Below are 13,155 nucleotides of genomic sequence, written 5' to 3'. Positions count from 1 at the left end.
GCAGCATTCCTTCAGTACTGCATTGGGAGTGCACCTAAAGCCTGACCCGAAATATTAACTCCGATTTCTCTCCAGATGCTGCCAGACCTGCCGAGCATTTCCAGTAACTTCTGTTTTTGTTTTCAGAGCGCTGCTCCTTCACCTGACCAAGGAGCAGCGCTCCAAAAGCTTGTGATTTCAAATAAACCTGCTGGACTATAACCTGATGTTGTCTGACTTCTGACCTTGTCCACCCCAGTCTAACACTGGCACCTTCACATCATGACAATCTTCTGACTCAGAGATACATGGGACACACAAGAATTAGGAGCAGAAGTAGCCCATTCAGCCTATCAATCCTACTCTGCCATTCAATATGATGTTAAAAATCACACAACATCAGGTTATAGTCCAACCTGTTGGACTATAACCTGGTGTTGTGTGATTTTTATCTTTGCATACACCAGTACAACACTGGCATCTCCAAATCATTCAATTTGATGATTGACTTGTGTCCCATATTCCGATTGTACCCCTGATCAGTTTTCCTGGCCCGGCCTAACAAGAATCTATGGCCACCACCTTCTGGGTACAAATTCACATAACCAGCCGTGAGAAAAAGATGAGAGTGCTATCACTGAGCCAGAACTGACACAGTTTAAGCTAGATAAGTTTTTGTTTATTGAATTATTCATGGGAAAGTAAAAATATTACCTTTTGGTAACACTTGCATCCTAGTCCCATATAATCAGTCAACCGGGAAACGCTCAGTACAACGCACTATCAATCTTCACGCTGAGTTATTAGTTTCTGAGCATCGAGAGCAAATGGATGTTTTACACCACAGTATCTCTGTAATGAGATGTATCACCGATCATCCCTTCACTGCCATTTGGAATTTACTCAAGGCCATCTTCATCCTGACAACACCCTGTCCCTGGACAGAGCCTAGACTTCAGTTTCCTTGGGCTTTCTGATGTTGTGTTACTGCAACTTGGTCAGACATTCATCAGAAACCCTAATGCCACTGTGTGATTTGGCACACTTCAGAAGAGTTGGGGAAGGGGTGGGGGGTGGGGGTGCAAAAAACAGTATGGAGAACTCATGGGGCAAGAGATTGGCACGAGGTAAAGAGGTTTGTGCAACAAGCTGGTACAGATATTTAAATTAGATTCCCTACAGTGTGGAAACAGGCCATTCGGCCCAACAAGTCCACACCAACCCACCGAAGAGTAACCCACTCAAATCCCTTTTCCCTCCAACTACTGCACCCTACACTATGGGCAATTTAGCATGGCCAATTCACCTAACCCGCCCATCTTTGGACTGTTGGAGGAAACCGGAGCACCCGGAGGAAACCCATGCAGACACGGGGAGAATGTGCAAACTCCACTCAGATAGTTGCCCCAGGTTGGAATCAAACCTGAGACCCTGGTGCTGTGACTCAGCACTGCTAACCACTCAGCCACCTGATGGGCCGAAAGGCCAGAACTATAGAACCTCTGAGGAAATTAAACTCACAATGAAATGGCGAACAGGGGTCCAACAAAGGGTTTAATTATGATGAAAGATTACAGAAATTGGATTTGTATTCTCAGAAATATAAAAGCGTTAACAGTGAGTTGACTAAGGTTTTACAATTTGAAAAATATATATATTGGCTAGTTGTGGGATAAACCTAGTAACCTTAAAATAAAAGGTAGGTCATTCAGGGGTAAGTTTGGAAGCTCTCCTTGATATATTGGGTAGAAGAACTGTAGCACTCTCTTCAACAAAAAAAGCAGGAGATTTGAGCTTGATTAGCTTTCTTAAAGCTGTGATCGTCATATTTGCTTTGTAGGCAAGGACATTCAGACATATAGGGTTGCGGCAGATTGATGGATTGAAGAGACAGCTTAACTCTGCACTCACTGAATGATGGTGAGGCCGTAGAAGCTGAATGGCCTCCTCCTGTTTTTTTTATTTATTCTTTTGTGGAATCTGGGCATCACTGGCTGGGCCAGCACTTGTTGCCCGTCCCTATTGGCCCCTTGAGAAGGTAGGTGGTGGTGAGCTGCCTTCCTGAACCACCATAGTCCACCTGCCATGGGTTGACCCACAATGCTCTTAGATTGGGAATTCCAGGATTTTGACCCGGTGACAGGTGTGCTGGCAGGTTTTGCTTCTTTTCTGGTTGTTGGGGAATCTACCTGGGGTTTCTGGGGGAGGGGAGGTTGGAGGTGGTTGGTGTGGATATTGGCACGAACCAAGGAGTGGTGAAGGGAAGGGAACTTGCAGAAGGCAGAGGGGAAGATGTTCTTGGTGGTGGGGTCTAACTGGATAGCGGAAGTTTTTAAGGATGATAATTTGGATGTGCAGACTGGTGGGATTAGATTAGATTAGATTCCCTACTGTGTGGAAACAGACCCTTCGGCCCAACCAATCCACACCGACTCTCCAAAGAGTAACCCACCCAGACCCATTTCCCTCTGACTAATGCACCTAACACTATGGGCAATTTAGCATGGCCAATTCACCTGACCTGCACATCTTAGGACTGTGGGAGGAAACTGCAGCACCTGGAGGAATCCCACGCAGACAAAGGGAGAATTTGCAAACACCACACAGTCACCCAAGCATGGAATTGAACCTGGTACCCTGGTGCTGTGAGGCTGCAGTGCTAACCACTGAGCCACCATGCCACCCCAAAGCTTAGATTTTCTACAGTATGGGAACAGGCCCTTCAGCCCAACAAGTCCACATCAACCCTCCGAAGAGTAACCCACACAGACCCCAAACCTATATTTAGACACAGGGAGAATGTGCAAACTTCACACAGACAGTCACCTGAGACAGGAATTGAACCCAGGTCCCTGTAGCTGTGAGGCAGCAGTGCTAACCATTGAGCCACCAAGGGATGGTAGGTGAGGACAAGGGGGATCCTGTCTTTATTGTGTTAGGAGGGGGCGGGGTTCAGAGCAGTGGAGTGGGGAGTGGATGAGGTGTGGTCGAGGGCTGTCTGGATGACAGAGAGTGGGAAAGCACATTGATCAAAATAGGTGCACATCTGGGATGCTTGGGAGTGAAATGTCTCCTCATCTGAGCAGATGTGGCAGAGGCAGAGGCAGAGGAATTGGTGCCATCTCCCCTACCAAAACCCCTGAACCCCAGGTACCTTCCCCTGCAACCACAAAAAATGTAAAACCTGCCAGCACACCACTCTCCACACCTCCGTCCAAGGCCCCAAACAGCCCTTCAAGGTGAGACAGAGGTTCACCAGCCTCTCCTCCAACCTAGTTAACGACATCAGGTGCTCCCAATGTGGTCATCTCTACATTGACGAGACCCAACATAAACTAAGGGAACGTTTCATCGAGCATCTCAGCCGGACCTACAGGGGCTGACCTGACCTCCCAGTCACTGCCCATTTTAATTCCCCTTCCCACTCCCTTTCCGACATGACTACCCTTGGCCTCCTCCATTGCCACAGTGAAACAAACTGCAAATTGGAGGAACACCACTTCATCTTCCACCTGGGCAGCCTACAGCCCAAAGGACTCAACACTGAGTTCTCCAATTTCAAATAATCTCCCTTCCCTTCCCCGACTCCCTTCCCAGCCCCTCGCCCCTCCCTTCCATTCCTCTGACTAACCCTTCCTTCCTCCCATCGATCAACCAGGCCGTACCCTCCACCTGGGTTAACCTATCCCTACCTCAGCACCCCGTCCTTCCCCCCAATCAAAAACCTTCCCCACCCCTCCCTTTATTTGCAGCTCCCCTTTCACCCACCCCAAGTCTTGAAAAAGGGTTACACTCGAAACGTTGACTTCTCCACCACCTGACGCTGCCTGGCTTGCTGTGTTCTTCCAGCCTCTTGCTTGTCTGCTATGTACAGGTTATCTGCAGCATTTTCTGCATTATAACAATGGCTACCCTTCAAAAATACGCATTGACTGTGAAGTGCTTTGCGATGTCCTATGGTTTTGGAAGTCACTGTAGAAATGTCAATCCATTCTGTCAATGGAAATGGGTGGGATATAGTTTGATTAACAGGAATGCTCAGGGATAAACAGGATCCAGGATACACATTGGGAATGTAGCACAATAGTATTGAATTTTGCCCTATGCTGATTATCTCATGTGCCTTTTCAAATCAGAGGTTTTATTGTATGAAGACCTAGCAGCACTGAAGACAGCAAGAGTGGTGTGCAAAGCTCCGTCAATAATATGTACAATTGACAGGCATTGCAGCTGGGGGTCCACACTTCCAAGATTTTGAGCAAACATTATGATCCATGTTTGACAGTTGGAATTCTAATTGGAATTAAAGCAAATCCCCACCAGCTCCTCAGTTCTGAGAGGTGTTTTGATAAATTGTCATTATGCAAAGTGTATCAAATATGCAGAGGCATACAAATCTCACAGCAGGAACAAGTGTTAATGCAAATTTACTGAACAGGTTCCCTCTGATTTCATGATTCCTCTGTAAGTGACATGTTTTCTCTGCACTTTATAACTCTGTCCCATTTCACTTTGTAAACAACCTACTAAACACGGGGAAGGTTTATTGGAAGAATGGAACAATGCTCAAATTTTTTAAATGCTAGTTGACAGAATCTGGGTATCGTTGGCCAGAAGAGCATTTATTGTCCATCTCTAATTGGCCAGGGGTCAGTTGAAGTCAATCACATTGCTGTGGGTCTGGAGTCACACGTACACCAGACTAGGTCAAGATGGGCAATAGGTGTGGGTGGATGAGGAGACTGGAGGGGGTGTTAGAATGGGGGCAGGGGCCAATGGAAGCTATAATCAAGAAATAATCTTTCTTAAATTTGTAAACTAAGGAAAACGCAGCTAACTGAGTTCCAAGGAAGCTTTAAGTAATTGAAGTAATGAAGTCTTTCTAAATGAATGTGGAAAATCCAATTTAAGGCTGCAAAGTTCAAGAACTACCATTTTTGGAAAAGTGTAATGGATCCTGCTATAATGAGTACTATGTTAATTGATAAATTTTCATCTGAGATTGAGATCTAAGATCTAGTAAAAAGGGTAATAACTGCATAATTATAATGTTCCAGCTTTCTGCAAATGTTTTGGAAACACATCAACTATGATCTCACGGTCTGTGGAAATTTTGTTCAGGGCGAAAACTTTTTGTATGTTGATATGTGTGACAATGATTTTGCGTGAAAAGTTGTTTCCTAATGTGTGACAATGATTTTGAAAAACAAAACCTTCTGTTATTAACTTATACCTGTTGTTTTGCAGTTAAATACAGTGGTAACAGGAAATGAATATTTTTCTTGAGTCTCGAGGTTTTAAGTTTAGTGCAGTTCTTACTGAGGATGTTGATCAATTCTTCGAATTCTGTTTCAACATGAATAAAACCTTATAACATAACCTTATATGTTAACTTAGATATATAAGATACTATAACTGTGTGAGTGCAACACTTTATAAAATGGGTTAGTAGCAATAAAAATATAGCTGCTGAAAATCAAAAGGTCACCCTTGAGAAATCTCAAGAAAAGCCTGAAAAGAAACATGTAACTTTTGCAAGGCACAGCTTTGGTTCCCCTCCAATAAGCACAGACAAAAAACAAAGGAGGAATGTAACCTTGTACCACACCAATCAAGTTTGCAGAATTCAACAGGACCACTTCATATCTACATGTTTAGAAATTTGAAACCAATATATGCAAATACACAGACAGTTAGTCAAGGCACATGTTCAGACCTTATGAAGTCTTGCTAAGGATGTCAGTTGAAGGGTGATACAAGACCATCTGATATTGTTCACCCAAATTGGCAGTCTCACTTGGATTTCAGGGCATATTCTTCCAGCAAAGCAACTATTGGGAAAGGTGCCTGTCACTAAAAATGTAAATTGATTAAAGGCCAGGATGTCTGTTTCACAAGGTTAGAATACATTTCTAATTTGTTTGATTTACTTGTTGCCAGCAAGTTATTGTTCTTTTCAAAAAATGAACATATTAAATTACTTTCTATTCTAAAGAGACATATATTGTATGTGTTGTGTGGTGAATATTCACCCTCCTTTTCCAGGCTCAGTTTGGTGAAGATGGATGATCCCAAATATACACAGTGAAATAGAGGCACATCTCCCAGGAGACAGGCACTCTCAACTGAAAGGAACACACTACTGAGGAACAGGAGGCGGCCATTTGGCCCTTTGTTCCACCTTTCAATGTGATCATGGCTGATTTGCGACTTAATGTCCATTGACACAGCTTTGCTCCTTCTCCCCTTATACCTTCAGAAATCAAAAATATATCAATCTCAGATTTAAATGTTTTGGGCGGCACGGTGGCTCAGTGGTTAGCACTGCTGCCTCACAGCACCAGGGACCCGGATTTGATTTCCAGCCTCGGGTGACTATCTGGGTGGAGTTTGCACAGTCTTCCCATGTCTGCTTGGGTGTCCTCTGGGTGCTCGGTTTTCCTCCCACAATCCAAAGATGTGCAGGTTAGGTGAATTGACCAGGCTAAATTGCCCATAGCTTTCAGGGATGTATAGGTTAGGGGCATTAGTCAGGGGTAAATGTAGGGTAATGGGGTAGGGGAATGGGTCTGGGTGGGATACTCTTTGGAGGGTCATTGTGGACTTGTTGGGCCAAAGGGCCTGTTTACACACTGCAGGAATTCTATGATTATATGTAACATTAATCAGCCATCAATTGTCATTTATGGAAGAGAGTTCCAAATGTCTATACCAGTTTGCGTGAAAAGTTGTTTCCTAATTTCACTCCTGAAAGATTGGTTTATAGACTCTACCCTGCGTTCTAGGTTCCCAAAGAGAACTAATTTCCCTCTATTTATCTGACAAAGCCGTCCTTAACTTGCTAAATTCCCAGCCATTAAATTCCTAAATTGTGGCATCTCTTGCAGATTTATCTTTAAATTAATTTCATTCTAATAAATCTACCATCTCCACCTTCTTCAGATATGAAGCTCAAAATTACTCAGTGACTTCAGCAGTGGTCTATGTAAGGTCACCTCATTCAAACCTTTATGTAATTCAATCAATTCAATTAATTTGAATGAACTAAGGAGGCAGTAATTTAATATGATGCAGTAAAAGCTTCTGCTGATTGCCACTCACATATGTAGGCTAACAGCTTCTGTAGTGATTGGAACCATGGAACGCACTGACTATGAGATTCATGATTGGAGCTGTTAACCTATTCCAATTGGGAGCCCTACTAACATATATAAGCAGGAGTTGCACCTGGTACAGAGGGAGGAGGGCAGGTCTGAGGACCTCTTTGTGGGTCTGCTCCTGGGCCTGGCCAAACTGGCCATAAACTAGGTGCAGGCAGTGAGCTGTGGAGATGGTTGTTAGGGTCAATTGCCTGCCCCTCTTCCACGGTTACGTTAGAGCCCGGGTGTCTCTGGAAAAGGAGCACGCGGTGTCCACCAACACCCTGGAGTTGTTCAGGGAGAGGTGGGCGCCGCAGGGAGTGGAGTGCATTATTTCCCCCTCCAACTCTATTTTGATTTAATCCCTGCCCCCCCCTTCACTGTTTGATCACACAGCACTGTCCCTTGATGTGAAGGGCACTGCTTGTCACTGGCCACCCGGGTGTTTCTTTTCTTCCTGATGGTGGAAATTGAATAAAGATTCGTGCACCTTGTGTCTTTCACTGTGTCTCACACCTGCACACACACACCATGGGTGCAGGGGAAAATAAACACTACTGCAGTTAGGTGGTAGTGTGGAAAAAACAGTAAAAAAAAAACAGGAGTGTCAGAGGCTCTATTCACTCTAACAGCTGGCTCTGAGGGAGCTGGATAAAAAAAAAGACAAAAAAAAACAGGAGTGGCAGAATGTCTCCACAGTCTAGGGACTGGCTTTGAGCTAGCTGGTCACAGCCATGTACAGTGCACATGTAAATAAAGGGTGACTTGGTGACAGGATATCAGCTCCTGTGTTATGTCAGTTTCACTGTCTGAAACTGTTTCCATATGAGACCTCATTATCATACAGGATACCCTGTTCAGATCATTTATCACTGTAAATCATGTGAACTCACGGGTGGGCCTCAGGCTGAAGCTTTTCATCGTGACATGTGCCCAGTCTATCTCTGATCGCCTGGGCGGTGGGGGGGGGGAGCATGTGGAGTTGTAATGGTGGGGGACGGGGTGTGGTAAGATATCTTTAAGGTTGAACCAGCTTCCTTCACATGTTGTTGCATGCTGCCATTATGCAGTAGCAGCACAAGTGGTATTTACTACAAACAGGGTTCTGACATTAAATGAAAGCATGTTCTGCCGGTCATACAAATGAGTAAGGTGATATATGAGTTTCAGTGCCAGTGTGATGCCAAGTATATGGACCATGCATTCCAAACTCTGGCAGATCATATCAAGCAGCAACTTCCTTTGACTCTCTGCAAGAAGTAAGGTATTGATCACAATCAACCAGCCTGTGTTTGCAAAACTCACACGATACCCCATATTGGATATGATTCAGCAACTCAATAACATTTACTGGATGACCCTGCATATGTGAATTATTATATTGATAATCAATTTAGGATTGTCAGTTGTGCCTGCAGTGGGGTGCATTTGCACATACTGGAAGCTTCGTATATGAGTACACAGGGGCCAGTTCTTCACAGAACAAAAGGACATGTATTTACACTGTGCATGTTTCAACTCAACAAAACAGTGGCAGCCATTTGCCAGTTCATTTCTCAGGTCAAATCCTTGATCAAGCAGAGTCATAGACTCAGAGGTGTACAACCTATAAACCTATAAATCCTCCCTTTTCATATGCCTATATAGAAGCCTTTGAAATGTTGTAATTGTACTAGCCTTCACCATTTCCTCTGACAGCTCATTCCGTACATGCACTACCCTCTGCATGAAAACGCTGTCACTTAGGTCCTTTCCCTTCTCACCTTAAACCTATGCCCTCAAGGTTTGGACTCCCCCCACTCCGGGGAAAAGACCTTGTCTATTTACCATATCCATGTCCCTCATGATTTTATGCACCTCAATAAGATCACCCCTCAACCTCCGACACTCCAGTGAACACAGCCCCAGCCTATTCAGCCTCTCAGTGTAGCTCAAACCCTGGCACCATCCTTGTAAATTTTTTCTGAAGTGTTCTTTCAAGTTTCAAGAATCCTTTCAAGTTTCACAACATCCTTCCTATAGGAGGGAGACCAGGATTGCACACAGTACTCCAAACGTGGCCTAACTGACATCTTGTACAACCACAACATGACTTCCCAAATTCTGTACTCAATGCATTGACCAATAAAGGCAGGCATACCAAACGCCTTCTTGATTTAAAATTTAAACAATGCCTGGCATTAGCCAGTGCATTTTCCATAGCAATACTTCACCAAAGTACACTGGCCAACCAATCAATTCTCTCTTATTACACAATATAAATGTTGGTTTTCCACTTAAACTGATATTCTTGCACATCATCCTGATAACAGCAATATGAAGAGCTTCAAAAATGTCTTTTTACAGCAATACTCAAAAATGTTAACTATTGAACAAACAGTTTCTGAATAACTTGCCAAGGGACAACTAGTAGAAGATTTCACTCACCTTTGTAGATTCATGGCATTACAGTAAGAGAAGACAGAATCCAATGAGATTATCTTTGAGGGCATGAGTATTGTTTCATATTGTCAACAGAATGGAAATCTGCAACTACAGAGGGTTTGCAGAAATATTTTCCACTCCAATCATCACTGAAGAAATGGCAAAAATCAACAAATTTTGCAAGAAGACACAATGATGACAAAGATAATGAACAATATGATCCATTGAGTTTATAGATGAATCTTTAACTGAAGCTGTTCAGATGGCATCACAATCTGGCAAGCAAATTATTAAGATTTGTGGGCGGCACGGTGGCACAGTGGTTAGCACTACTGCCTCACAGCGCCTGAGACCCGGATTCAATTCCTGCCTCAGGCGACTGACTGTGTGGAGTTTGCACATTCTCCCCATGTCTGCGTGGGTTTCCTCCGGGTGCTCCGGTTTCCTCCCACAGTCCAAAGATGTGCAGGTCAGGTGAATTGCCCGTAGTGTTAGGTAAGGGGTAAATGTAGGGGCGTGGATGGGTTGTGCTTCGGCGGGTCGGTGTGGACTTGTTGGGCCGAAGGGCCTGTTTCCACGCTGTAATGTAATGTAATCTAATCTAATCTAATCTAAAAGTTTACAATTTTACGTTAGGTATGAACACAGTCAGAAGTCACATGACACCAGATTATAGTCCAGCAGGTTTATTTGAGATTACCTGATGAAGGAGCAGCGCTTTGAAAACTTGTGATTTCAAATAACCCAATGGGATTATAATAGGTTGCTGTGTGCCTTCTGAACTTGTCCACCCCAGTCCAACACCACCACCTCCACATCATGAACACAAGTTCAACACGTGAATACAAATTCAAGATGAACATTTCATTCTTCATTTTTGAGGGAAGAGTCATCTGGTATCAGAAATCATGCTCACTAAGCAACAAGCCCCAAACAGCACGACTAAGGAAGTGATCATGTTGGGTGTCACAGTAAAGCACCACAGGAGGAGAATTCAAGTTTCCAACCTCATCAACAAGTTAAAATTCATATATTTCAACATAGATCGGTTGGCAGATTGACAGTAAAGATTGGCTTGTACAGACTGAAGCTAGTTTGCATAAGTCTCTTTGAACTCATCTCAGACGTGGGATGACCAACATCCACAGAGTCAAGACATTGCCAAAAAGAAACTGCCAGGCACAGGAATCCAGGATAGTGCCAAGAATAAATTGTCTGGCCCATAAATCTTGGGTATTACAGAGAAAAAAAAATGTGTTCGTCAGGACAGTCTTCTTCCATGAAGGAATTTCACTTGGATTGAACATTCCCCAGATGATGTAATTTAGCAATTACCTGTTTCAGCAGGGAAAGGCTCACTGGCTGCCACTCAGGAAAAGATCTGTTTATTCCTAATCATTGTTTCCTGTTTGTCAACCAGGGCCATGTCATAACACTCACCCAGTCTCATGTGGTTCAATTTTACATGCTAATCTCTTCAGAGGGACCTTATTGAAAATCTTCTGGAAGTCCATGTAAGCCACATCAACTGGTTCCTCCTTGACAACTCTACTAGTTATATCTTCAAAATTTTCTAGTAGATTTGTTACGCATGATTTCCCTTTCATAAATCCATGTTTGTCTGATCCTGTCGCTATTTTCCAAGTGTTCTGCTATTTTATCCTTTGTATTTTCCCCATTATCGATATCAGGCTATAATTCTCTGTTTCCTCTATATCTGCTTCTTTTAAATAGTGGGGTTACATCAGCTTCCTTCCAATCCATAGGAACTGGTCCAGAGTTTATAGAAGTTTGGAAGATGACCATCGATGCATTCACTATTCCTCAGGCCACTTCCTTAAGTAATCTGGGGTGTTTTATTATTGGGTCCTAGGGATTAATCGACTTTTAATCCCATCAATTTCCCCAAAACCATTTCCCCACTAATGCTGATTTCTTTCAGTTCTTCCCTCTCACTAGACCTTGTGTCCCCCACCATTTTTGGGATATAATTTCTAATCTCCTTTGTGTGGACAGAACCAAAGCATGTGTTTAATTAGTCTGCCATGCCTTTGTTCCCTTTATAACTTATCTTGCTTCTGACTGGAAAGGACCTACATTTGTTTTCACTAATCTTTTTCTCTTCACCTACCTGTAGAAGCTTTTACAATTAGTTTGCATGTTCCCCATCATCTTATTCTCCATATTCCATTTTTCCCTTCTTAATAAATCCCTTTGTCCTCCTTTGCTGAAATCCAAATTGCTCCCAATCCTTAGGTCTGCTGCTTTTCTCTTTGGCCAATTTGTATACCCCTTCCTTAGATCTAATACTATCCCTAATTCCTCTTGTCAGACATGGTCAGATCTGCTTTCCCATTTTATGAAAAACCAATAGAACCACGGATGCTGAAAATCAGGAACAGAAACAGAAATTGCTAGAAATTGCAGGTGTGGTAGCATCAATGGAGAGATATCGGAGTTAATGTTTTGGGTGCAGTGGCCCTTCCTCAGACCCTCTCTCCTCTGTTCTGAGGAAAGGTCACTGAAAGCGAAACGTGAACTCTGATTTCTCTCCACAGTTGCTGCCAGATCTGCTGAGCTTTTTCAGCAAACTGTTTTTGTTTCCCATTCTTTAAATGCTTGTTACTGCCTTTCTACCGTCATCCTTTTAAGTAACATTCCTTAATCTATCATAGCCAACTCAGGCTTCATACCATCATAGTTTCATCCATTTAGACTCAGAATTCTATTTTCAGAATCAATTATACCACTCTCCATTTTAATGAAGGGTTCTATTGTATATTATGGTCACTCTTCCCTATGGGGCCTTGCATAGCTAGGCTGCCAATTATTCCTTTTCATTACACAAAATCCAGTCTAGGATGCCTTTTTTCTGGTTAGTTCCTCAAGGTATTAATCCAGGAAATCATACCATCCACGCTCTGGGAATTCTCCCTCTGTGAATTGTTATTGATCTGATTAAAGTCACTCATTATTATAGTTGTTTATTGCAATCCAATATTTATATAATAATTATGTTGTTAAGTCTCTACCTTAGAGCTTGAGTTCGGAGTGCTGTGAGAATCTAGCATCCCAGTCTGCCAATGTGTTTGCTTTCCAAGGAGATGACAAGGGAACACATATGCTCCAAACTTGCTCCAAAATGAGTCAAGAACACTAGTAGACATTGATATCTTTTCTTAGGGGAGAGGGACGTAGGAGTAGTACATAAACATACATAGTTTCTGGGCAGAATGAACCTGGGGGAGGGGGGTGGAGAAAGTGCAGGATGTGGGATTAATGGCTATATACTAATACCTGTACTGCACTATCAATAATGACAGACTATTTTTTCTTTATTCATTCATAGGATGAGGGTGGCGCTAACTAGGCAGCATTTATTGGCCATCCCTAATTGTTGAGAGTCAATCACATTGCTGTGAGTCTTGAGTCATATGTAGGCCAGATCAGGTAAGGACAGAAGCGAACACTGGATAGGTTTTTCCTGACAATCAGCAATGGATTCATGGTCATTAGACTCTTAATTCTAGATTAAAAAAAAATAGAATTCAATCTCCAACCATGTGCCGTGGCAGGATTTGAATCTGGATCCTCAGAATGTTATCTGGGTCTC

General features: G+C 43.1%; 1 protein-coding gene across 3 annotated transcripts in view; it reads right to left on the bottom strand.

Moving 5' to 3' along the window:
- The window catches only part of LOC122561310 (zinc finger matrin-type protein 4), a 383,561-nt gene that overhangs the window by 255,379 nt on the left and 115,027 nt on the right, over positions 1–13,155 (bottom strand). The window lies entirely within an intron of this gene.

Source organism: Chiloscyllium plagiosum, unplaced genomic scaffold (genome assembly GCF_037043375.1).
Source record: "Chiloscyllium plagiosum isolate Xiang-an unplaced genomic scaffold, Cpla_swu_hap1 HiC_scaffold_22, whole genome shotgun sequence".
Classification (NCBI taxonomy): domain Eukaryota; kingdom Metazoa; phylum Chordata; class Chondrichthyes; order Orectolobiformes; family Hemiscylliidae; genus Chiloscyllium; species Chiloscyllium plagiosum.
The sequence above is the reverse complement of the archived record's forward strand: the minus strand, read 5'-3'. Positions and strand labels throughout refer to the sequence as shown.